Source organism: Zingiber officinale, chromosome 7A, assembly GCF_018446385.1.
Source record: "Zingiber officinale cultivar Zhangliang chromosome 7A, Zo_v1.1, whole genome shotgun sequence".
Taxonomy (NCBI): Eukaryota; Viridiplantae; Streptophyta; class Magnoliopsida; order Zingiberales; family Zingiberaceae; genus Zingiber; species Zingiber officinale.
The window spans coordinates 33,679,299-33,689,744 of record NC_055998.1 but is presented as its reverse complement, the minus strand read 5'-3'; positions in this window follow the sequence as shown (position 1 = coordinate 33,689,744).

Sequence of the window (10,446 nt, the reverse complement as noted above, 5' to 3'; positions counted from 1 at the left end):
TAAGAGTAGTGTTCTCTACAATATCTCACTATCAATTCAATCAATTGATATACTATAGATAAGAACTTACTACCCAAGGACATTATTATACTTATTCAATTAGTATTGAACTGAAATAAATATAATAACCAACTTTGCCTTTTATTAATAATGATATATGATACAAAATGAGTCATTTACAATCATCTCATAATTGATAATAGGGCTAATACTAACAGAAATGATATACCGACAAAATATAGAACTTGAAGCTCGGTCGGTACTTCCAGACGGAGTAGCTTGAAGAGTCGTAGACGACTTGTAGCACTATCGTCTTGCACAGAGGAGAGCTTTGAGATGATCAGTAAGTGTTGTTCAGCCTCAGACCTCGAGCTTCTTTTTATAAGATCGTCGATGTTCGATCGACCGATCCCTGCATTCGGTCGACCGAACTAGCTTCCTTCCTTCCTGGCTGAGATCCGATGCTGATTCGATCTTCGATATTAATTGATCATTAAGGGTTCGGTCGACCGATTCCTTTGTTCGGTCGATCGAACAGGCTCTTTCCCTGTTTGTTGTGATTTCCATTTACTGCGCCTTTAATATTGATCGTTCGATCGACCGATCCTCTGGTTCAGTCGACCGATCAGTGTAGCTTCCTTCTTCTTTTGATCGTTGCTAACCTATGCTGAGTCATCCTGGTTCGGTCGATCGATTCTTACATTCGGTCGATCGATTCGGCCAAACCTGCAACACAGAGTTAAACAAAGTATCCCTGCAACACAAAGGTTAGTATAGTAATATATAATGAATGAGTAATATTAGACAGTAGAACTGTCTTGATCTCAACTTAGAAACCTTCCCGGTTTCTTCAGTTGGATCAGTGACCTTAGATTCTTCCCTTCAGGAACCCGACCTCACTGTCACTCCTTCAGTTGTTTACCTCAACTTATCTGCCAAACATGGTCCTCTAGACATGTTTGGACTTTGCCTGCTCAGTGTCTGATCGTCTGATCCACTAAGACCTTTCTTGCAATATTATATTAGCCAATAACAATAATAATGCAGAATACAATGGTAAACCTAAACCTAGATTTACCGAGATCCGCTGGTCCAGTCGACCTCCGATCAACCTTACTTGGAGTTTACTCCTCCAAGACTTCTCGTTACCTAAGGTTACCACCCCCTAGGGTTTTCTCCACCTGACTTCATTCATCAAAACTCAGTATTCGGCTACCCAAGGATCAGGTCCTCCAAACCTATCCACTTGGCTTCCACGATATACCGAGATTTCCCTTGCCACAGTATTCAGCTACTTAGGGATCAGGTCCTCCAAACCTATCCACTTGGCTTCCACGATATACCGAGATTTCCCTTGTCTCAGTATTCGGCTACCCAGGAATCAGGTCCTCCAGACCTATCCACCTGGCTTCCACGATATACCGAGATTTCCCTAGATCAAGCTCTATACTTAAACATACTTAAACATATTTGTCTGACATTAAAACCTTGGAGGCCGATTGCACCAACACATATGATTGCTTACCCCAAAGTCTAAGTACCACAAATTCTTGTTTGTGGAATCTCCATCCTTTCTTGCTAGCAAAACTACATCATTGTCATTGCCTTCTTTTGATGCATAATTAGCATTCCCTTGCACATTATTAGAGTGACATTCCGTTGCATAATGTCAAAATTTATTGTAAGTATAACATCTTACATTTCTTTTGTCATACCTTTGGTTTCTACCTTGATTATTGTCTTTACTTCTTCCTCGACCTCGAGCAAAGCCCCTGCCATAGCCTGTACCTCGACCACATCCACGGAAGTCACCACGACCACCGTCATTTTCTTGCGAACCTTCGGTCTTGGACTCTTCTTTCTGGCCAATAATCATGAACTTGGTTTGTAGAGTCTGCTCCATAGGCTTTCTCCGTTTTCTTTGCATTCTTGCTCATGAGCTTGTAGAGAGCTTAATAGTTCTTGCACCTTCATTTCTTTCACATCTTTTGATTCTTCTATGGCCGCAACTACATAGTCATGTCTTGGCTCCAACGAGCGTAGAATTTTCTCTACGACGTGACTATCTTCAATGTCGTCGTCATTTCTTCTCAACAGGGTCATCTCAAGATTCCCTAAGGCCCTAAGCAAAAATAAATTAAAAAAAATCCTTTAATGTATTTTAAAAAATTTTCTCAAGTTTTTTTCATTTGAATTTGGGATTGAGAATGACCGGTTTAAAAAATTTTGATTTATTTTTTAAAAAATAAAATATTATTTTTATATAAAATTTAGTTTTCTCGCTAATATTTAGATAATTTTTTTAACACTATTAAATTATTTAATCTTTTTGAGACATTGAACGTAAATAAAACTTTATTAATATTATTATTATTTTTTGATGAATCATTTTATTTTACGTTGTATGGACAAAAAAAAAATCTCTCATTCATGTTATTATCAAGGAAGAAAAAGAAAGAGTGAGAAAGAAATATTATCAACGAGGGAGGAGAAGGGCGTTCTTTGAGAGTATCACCGGCGAGAGAGCATAAACGTACAAAATTATTGATAAGAAAAGAAAAAAAATATTGGGAGAGAATATAAACATACAAAATTAAAGAGGAGAAAAGAAATAGACACGAAGCATTGGTGAAAGAATAATTAGGGTTTTTTTAGAGATATTGAAAAGGAAAGAGTTTATTAGTTTTATAAGATATATAATTAAATATAATAAAATCTTGGCTATGTGCAATTAGGAGGAAATAAGATTAAATAAAATAAAATCTTGACTAATTGTAATTATGAGGAAATAAGGATACGTGTAGTTTGTAAATAGGAATAATGAATTAATTAATAAGATGTCATTAGTTAGCATGATATTTATTAATGTGTATGCTATCATTAATTAATATTAATGACTCAATTTAATTTTTTTAAATATATTTACTTAATTATTTAGTCAATGGGCCCCAATAATATTAGGGCCCTAGACATAGGCCTTAATGACCTGTGCCTTGAGCCAGACCTGCTTCTCAATTGGTTGACAATAACCAACACCCTTGTAAAGTAGTCTGATACACTTTCGGACTCTTTCATCTCTAACGATTCAAATTCCTCTCTCAGGATTTGAAGGCGAATACTTTTTGCTCTTTCATCACCTTTGTATGCTACTTGTAGGATCTCCCATGCCTTTTTGGAAGTTGTAGTTTCGGCCAGTGGCGGATCCAGGAATTTAAAAATGGAGGGGCGATTTTTACAAGAAACGAGGGATGATATCCTCCATCTCCACCAATGAAACCCCATAATACTAGGGGTTCCGCTGTCGATAAAGGGGGGGGGGGTGACCGCCGATGCCCCCCCCCCCCCCCCACTGGATCCACCCCTGGCTTCGGCTACTTTCTCAAAAGTAGCTTCATCAAGAGCTTTATAGATAAAGAAAAGAGCTTTCTTATCTTTTCTCTTTTGTTCTGTTATTGTCGTCCTCTGTGTCTCCATTTGGTCGACTCTTTCTTGAGGCCCTTTATAGCCTCTTTCAACAATATCCCACAAGTCTTCGCTCTCCAGTAAAGTACTCATTTGGATACTCCAATTACCATACTTCAAATCAACAAGACGAGGGATAGGAAGCATCGACATGGCTCTGATACCGCTTTGTTGGAAAAAAATTATTGGAGAAAATATAAAGAAAATTATGGAAGAAAATATGGAAGAGGAGGAGAATCTCTAGATGGAAGAAGAGGAGAATAAAATAAAAACTCAACTTTCCTCATTCATTGAAAAAGGTACATATTTATAGGCTTATTAGATAAGCACTAATAATCTAGATTTTTTTAAAAAAATTCTATCTCTAGGAGACTCTTATCCTTATCATGACACCTCATCAAATTCTATCCTATCACAAACTCTCATAAATAATTGTCACCTCATCATTCTATCTTCATGAACTTTTATCAATAATTTTTATTTCTAAAAATAAAATTTAATTCCCAACAGTACTTACATGCCCCCCTCCAATTCAAACTAAAACGGAATCCAATGAAGTCAGATTGAATGAGTAAGAGGCTCTTAGTGATAGGGTAGCCTTTAATTACATAGTCATGGGTTCATTTCCCATGTACGGTGTCATTTTGACGATGTTCTCTTCCCACTCTAGCTTCTTCCATCCCTCCTTCCTTTTTTTCTTGCGATAGTGTCCTTTCTCCGATGGATCTGCTCTGGGGTCTTGCAAGTCAAAGTATATCAATTGGGGGTCGGCATTATTGGCGTGACCCTTCTGATGATCAAGTCATTGCTGGGCTAATATATCAAGCTCGTTCGCTATGCAAGAGAGCAGCAAGAGCTCAAAGAAGAAGAATAATAGCATTCACGTGAGAGAAGAAAATATACCTTTGCAGTGCTTTATATAGTTGCAGTAACATATATTTAAGGTCCACGTAAGTTGCCACACAAGCTCTAGACGAACCATGTGGATGACTGCACGAGTGAAGCGTCGTCCATCGACCGACGACACGAACGAGATATCACGTTAAGGACTACAACCATTGGGTCGTACTTTTGGCCCTATTGAGTCATTAGCTAGGTGTCTCGCTAGGGTCGGTCTAGAATTAAGGAATGTAAGAGGACAAGGTCAAAGAGAGTTCTCTCGGCCATAATTCTTTAATTTTTAGGAATAGTTAGGGTTGTTGTTTCCAATGCATGAATAATTGAAAACTATAAAAACTTATTGTGATTTATTGTCGATCCTAGGACCTATGCTTGTCGTTTGAAGGATGATACGAAATTGAACAACCCTTCTCGATTCCACAAACCAAATTCTTCTTGGATCTTGGATGTTCTTATCTCGGAGAGATTCCAACATCTCTGATGGTTTTCCTCTCAACCTGTTCAGTAGCACGAGTGGAGAGAAAAAGAAAACTATCTGCACTCTCCATGATCTTCACTTGGATGCCCATGTATAGCGAGTAGATGTGGAACCACACCTGGCGATTATCGCAACCGCAAACTGTGATTACCACAATTGCGCACAATGTGTAGTTGCCATTAATGCTAACATCTCCCATTAGTCCAAGGGAAGCTACAAAAATTAAATAGCCACAAAGATCAATTAGTCACCAAGACCCGGTGCACGAAGCTCCTATCATACAGGGTCTTGGAGAAGGATCCATTGTACGTAACCTTACCCTACTTTTTGCAAGAGACTATTTTCAAGATTCGAACTCGTGACCTTTTGGTCACATGGTAACAATTTTACCATTGCGCCAAGGCTCCCCTTCTATATGTTCAATATCTCTAATTAATATAATTATTCATAATCACATTTTATATACTTAATAAAAAATATAATTGGTGGGCTAGTAAATAAATATTAAAGATGTTAATCTATTTTAATCTTCCTTTTTAACTAGAATATATTTATTTTAATCAGTTATTTTCCTAGTTATATTATATAGACAGAATCTGTAGGATAAGAGTAAGCACTAGAGGGGTGAATAACACGTTTTGCTTTTTCACTTTTTCAGAAAACATGAGAGATAAATGTAACGGAATTAAACAAACACAAAAATAATGCTAAGACACTTTCTTTTTACTTGGTTCACAGCCAAGCAATTGTTAGTACAAGGTTCACACTAGCTAAGTTCTTTCGTTGGTCAATTCACTAAAGTACAATGAATTACAAAACTTGAGTGTATGACAATAAATAAATTATACTAACAACAAATAGGAATTGAAGATGAGACATTGGTTGTCGCATTAGTATTTTGGCATCATAATGAAGGTTCTAGAGTAGCACGCAAGAATAAAAGTCATATGGAATGAGTGTCTCAAGCTGCTGGTTGAACGCTTCTTTTATAATCTCTTCCAGACACTTGGACCAGCTTTGGGCGCATCCACGGTGGCCTATCTGATCCACCTTTGTCGTTGACTTATCCAACTCCAGATGTCTGGATCCCTTTCGTGCACCTAGGTTACTGACATGGCTATACCTTGGTAAACCTCTATTCGAGTCACCTTTATCCCTTCCCGAGCGCCCAGACCACTCCCAAGTGCCTGGAAGCTAACGTGTGCTAGCCAACCAAAGTTGACCAACTCAACTGCTCACGTGGCTGGATTTGGGCAATTCCAAGCACCTGGATCCATCTGGTCGCCTGGACCTCCAGGAGCCTTGAATGTCCTAACTCCAACTTTAATTTTCTGCATCACAGAATTAGCACAACATACATAATATGAAATATAAGTATAAAACATTTGGATAGTTTCGAGACTGTCCAGTCTTAACTTTTAAATTTCATTGAAACCCTAGGTCAGACCGATGTCTATTATTCCCTCAACAAGGAATGCATCCTTACATACTCCTCTCAGGAGAATTTACCTATTTTCAAACATCCGGTCCTCTAGATCTATTTTGACTTTTGCTCAGCATCCAATCTTGGTCTTGGGACTTCCTGCTAGATGACTGATTCTCGATCCACCTAAACTTTTGTCTGATGTCTCCGACCCTAGGGCTTCCCGCTTAGTGTCCTCGACTCGTAGGACTTTTGTCTGATATCCTCGACCCCTAGGACTTCTATCCAAGATCCTCGATCTACCAAGACTTCTGCATAATCCACTTGATCAGGACTTCTTGCCCCATCCACTCAACCAGGACTTCTTGTCCAATCCACTCGACCATGACTTTTTTACCTAGCCTTAACTAGGACTTTCCTGTACACTTAGTTAAGCTCATTAGATCAAAATAACCCTTAACTTTGAACTTTTTTCAATATCAAAACACATATTCGATTAGCTAGTACTTCTAGTACCAATAATCTACTCTTTTTTTATTTAAGACAACTTGGTTCAAAATTAAGTAAAACACAATATTTTGAAACAAACTTAGCATACACAAAAATTTTTAATCCCAAGGAAGATTAATTGGATCCTACACATGCATCCCATTTTGACTTAACCCCCATTTTTTAAAATATCTAAATTCGAATTAGTCCTTTCCAAATTTGATAAATTATCTTTTCTAGTAGTTAAGATTGCAATTACTCAAATTATCTTGAATGATTAATTTATTAAATTTCATTAATTTTGAATTGTTCAAATTATTTTTATCTTGAATATTAATTTCAGATTAATTGAATTAGATTTGGTAATATAAATTAGAATTTTTACTTTATTAAGTTTAAATTTTGGTCAAAATTATTAAGTAAGATTAACATTAAATTATTACTCATTTAGGTTAACATTATTAATTGAATTTGGCTTATTTGAGTTGATTATTCAAGTTTAATTAATTTTAAGTATGTTTGATTAAAATTAATTAATTTAAATTTGATTAGAAATTATTAATTAAGTTAAGTATATTTAGTTAATTAGATTTATTGAAAGAATTTTGAATTAATTGGGTTTTAATTAACTTATTTGAGATTAATTATTAAGTTAAGTTAAATTTAGTAAGTTAGGGTTGAATTAGTTTGATTAGTTAAATTTGTATTAAATTAAGCAACTCAAATTACCAAAATGAATTTTTTATTAATTAGGTTAACTTAGTTTAATTTGATTAATTTTTAATTGAGTTAGATTAAGTAATCTTTAATTAACTTAAGTAAGTTGGATTAATTAATTAATTAGGTTTTTAATTAGATTATCTAAGTTTAAATTAATTTTGAATTAAGTTAATTTTTAATTAGATAATTAATCAGATTAATTAAGTTAATTAATTAATTAAGTCAAATAGGTTTTAATTTGAATTAAATTAATTAAGTTTTAATTAAATTAGTTAATTAGGATGACTTAATTAAATTGATTAATTAGGTTTTGTTAATTAAATTTAATTAAGTTAATTTGATTAATTAAGTTTATCTTAAAAATTATTTTCACTCTTAGAATTTTTAAGTTAATTAAATTTGGATTTAAGTTGTAATTATTGAGTAAGCTTAATTTAAGTTTGATTTAAGTTTAATTAAGTGATTTAAGTTTAATTGAGCTAATATTCAATTTGAACTAAGTTCATCTCATTCTTTTTTATATTTTCAAAAGGGAACTTTATAGGTTTTATGAGATTGTTATTAATTTTATCTTTATTAATTTAATTTAAAATCTAAGAATTGATTAACATTTGAGTTAGATTCAAGTTTAACAATTGGTCAGTTAAGTGTATACTTCAAAAATTAGCTTTCAAGTTGTGGTGAGACATAGGGGCCTTCTTGGGTATTTGAACAATATCCACTTCTTGGAAAACCTTTTTAAGAAATTATACACTTTACTTTCTTCTTAAAAACCCTAGTCTAACTAGTCTACAATGTGGCGAGATAGCTTCAATTAGTTCCAAATGTACTATCCCCCCCCCCCCCACAATGGTACTAGGTTGAGTAAATCTCAATCAAGCCCCTAAGTCTTTATCTAACCACTCTAAGTTAAGTATAAAAAAACATGTAAAGAAATATGTAAATCAAACAAATATGCAAGTTTATTTAATAACAAAAATATTTTTTTTATATTGGCTCTTCCGGATCATAATTTCGATAAGGTCTATCTAGGTAATGATTTTGACTCTTGGGATCCAATATTAGTTTGGTTCAACTTGATTAATCAAGCTTATTTTAGGGACTCATGCTTAGACTTGGTTTTTAACATTTCGATTTACTAAAGATAGATATGATCTGAATCGAGTCTTGGCCTTAAATCCAAGTTTGGATCGATTGTATGCATCCCTTTGAGTTTCAAGAATCATATGAAGATTTTTAGAATCTAAAGTGAACCGTTCTAATGAATCCTTAAGTTCTTTGACTTGAGTTTTTAAGGTGAAATTTTCTTTCTCAAGTTGTTGGACTTGAGTTGAAATTTCACTTTGAACTGGTTCAGTCGTAGAACTTGGGTTAGTCTCCTCCTTAAGGGCTTTTACCTCCTTTTGGAGAGACTTAACCTAGACATTAGACTTGGCTAATTTACGAGTTAAGTACGAAATCATATCATATAATTTTTCAACTAATTCAGGACTTACAGTGGGATTTGAATCTTCTAAATTGGATACAGATTCATAGCATGATTCTAACTCAATTTAGGACTCAGTCTCAGACTCAGGTTTGGACTCGGTCTTAGCTACTTGAGCTTGTACTGGTAGTGCTAATAAGCTTGCTTGAGCTTGTTCTTCTTCGTACGACTCTTTCGATGATTCAAACCACATTGCTTTCAAGGTCTTCCTTTTTCTGTAAGATACGATAATTAAATAATAAGTGTTATTTGAGAAATAACCTTATTATAATTTTTAAATATTTTTTTAAAAAAATTAAGATTTAAACAGAGTCTGTATGACGCATAAAAGAGGATAAATCCATTAGGCTAGATAAAGTCTGTTTGGAATATCAGTTAAGTTGGGAATTGATTGAGAAATTAACTTAGGATTTGATTAATTAAACCCTAAGTATAAAGGTGGAGTTACTGTGACCTAAATCTAAAAGTGTCATTTCCTCCCCATTTCTCCCGCCACCAAGCACTCTTCCTCCTGATCTCTCCATCGTCGGTTGTCATCTATTCATGTGGAACCAGCCGGCGATGCCATCAGCTATCACAAGAGCTGCGAAGCCCCTCCATCGTTGAGGCTATGCCCTAGCTTTGCCACTGCTGCACCTTCTTCTACTCAATCACTGCGAAAGCAACTATCATCGGTACTATTGTCGCAGGAGAGAAGGATCGATGCAAGGGGGGATAGGGCAGTGTTTCCTTCATCTTTGTCGCTGGACATCGTGACGCCATCGATTGCCGGCACCAGTCGAGGCGTAGCTGTTGGACACCACCCATCCAGCCACGAGAAGGTACAGCGTGCCCTCTCTACCTCTGTTTTCCCTTGCCATCTACGCACAATTCTCTTCATCAGATGTGAATCACAGCCACTGGATGCTTTTCTCTATTCACAAGAGGGTACGATTAGCATCTCTATCTCTGTTTTCTTCCTATCTAATCACTGGCCATGGTACTCATCTGATCTAATCTATTTATAGGTTGCAGATCCAATCAGTAGCATTACTGTTATGCTAAATCTGACTAGCAAGTGCTGATTTAGAGTACTTGATAGAGGGTAGTAGCTTTGCCTAATTCCAGTCGTAACTTCCAACAGCAATTTCTCTGATCGAGAGTTAACAGAGGTATTCCTATAGTTGAATGAGTTATTGGAATTGATTCAAGTTTAGCTTAATCTGAGTTGATTGTGGAATGGTTAGTGTTATTTGGATCCAATGTAGTGGTGATATGAATTTGGTTAATTATTAGGTTGGTTGTGGAAGAATTTGTGAGATCATTAGGTTGGATTTATTAAGGTGTTGGTTTGCGTTATCCGATCTACATTAGATCTAAGTGCAGACTGTGTACATACTGATTAGAGGACATTCAACATGATCTACGATAAAGGCGAGTACTTTTTATTTTATCTCTTTAGTACTTTGACCTTAGTGTATAAGTTAGATATTCGGATAGTTGTTGTAT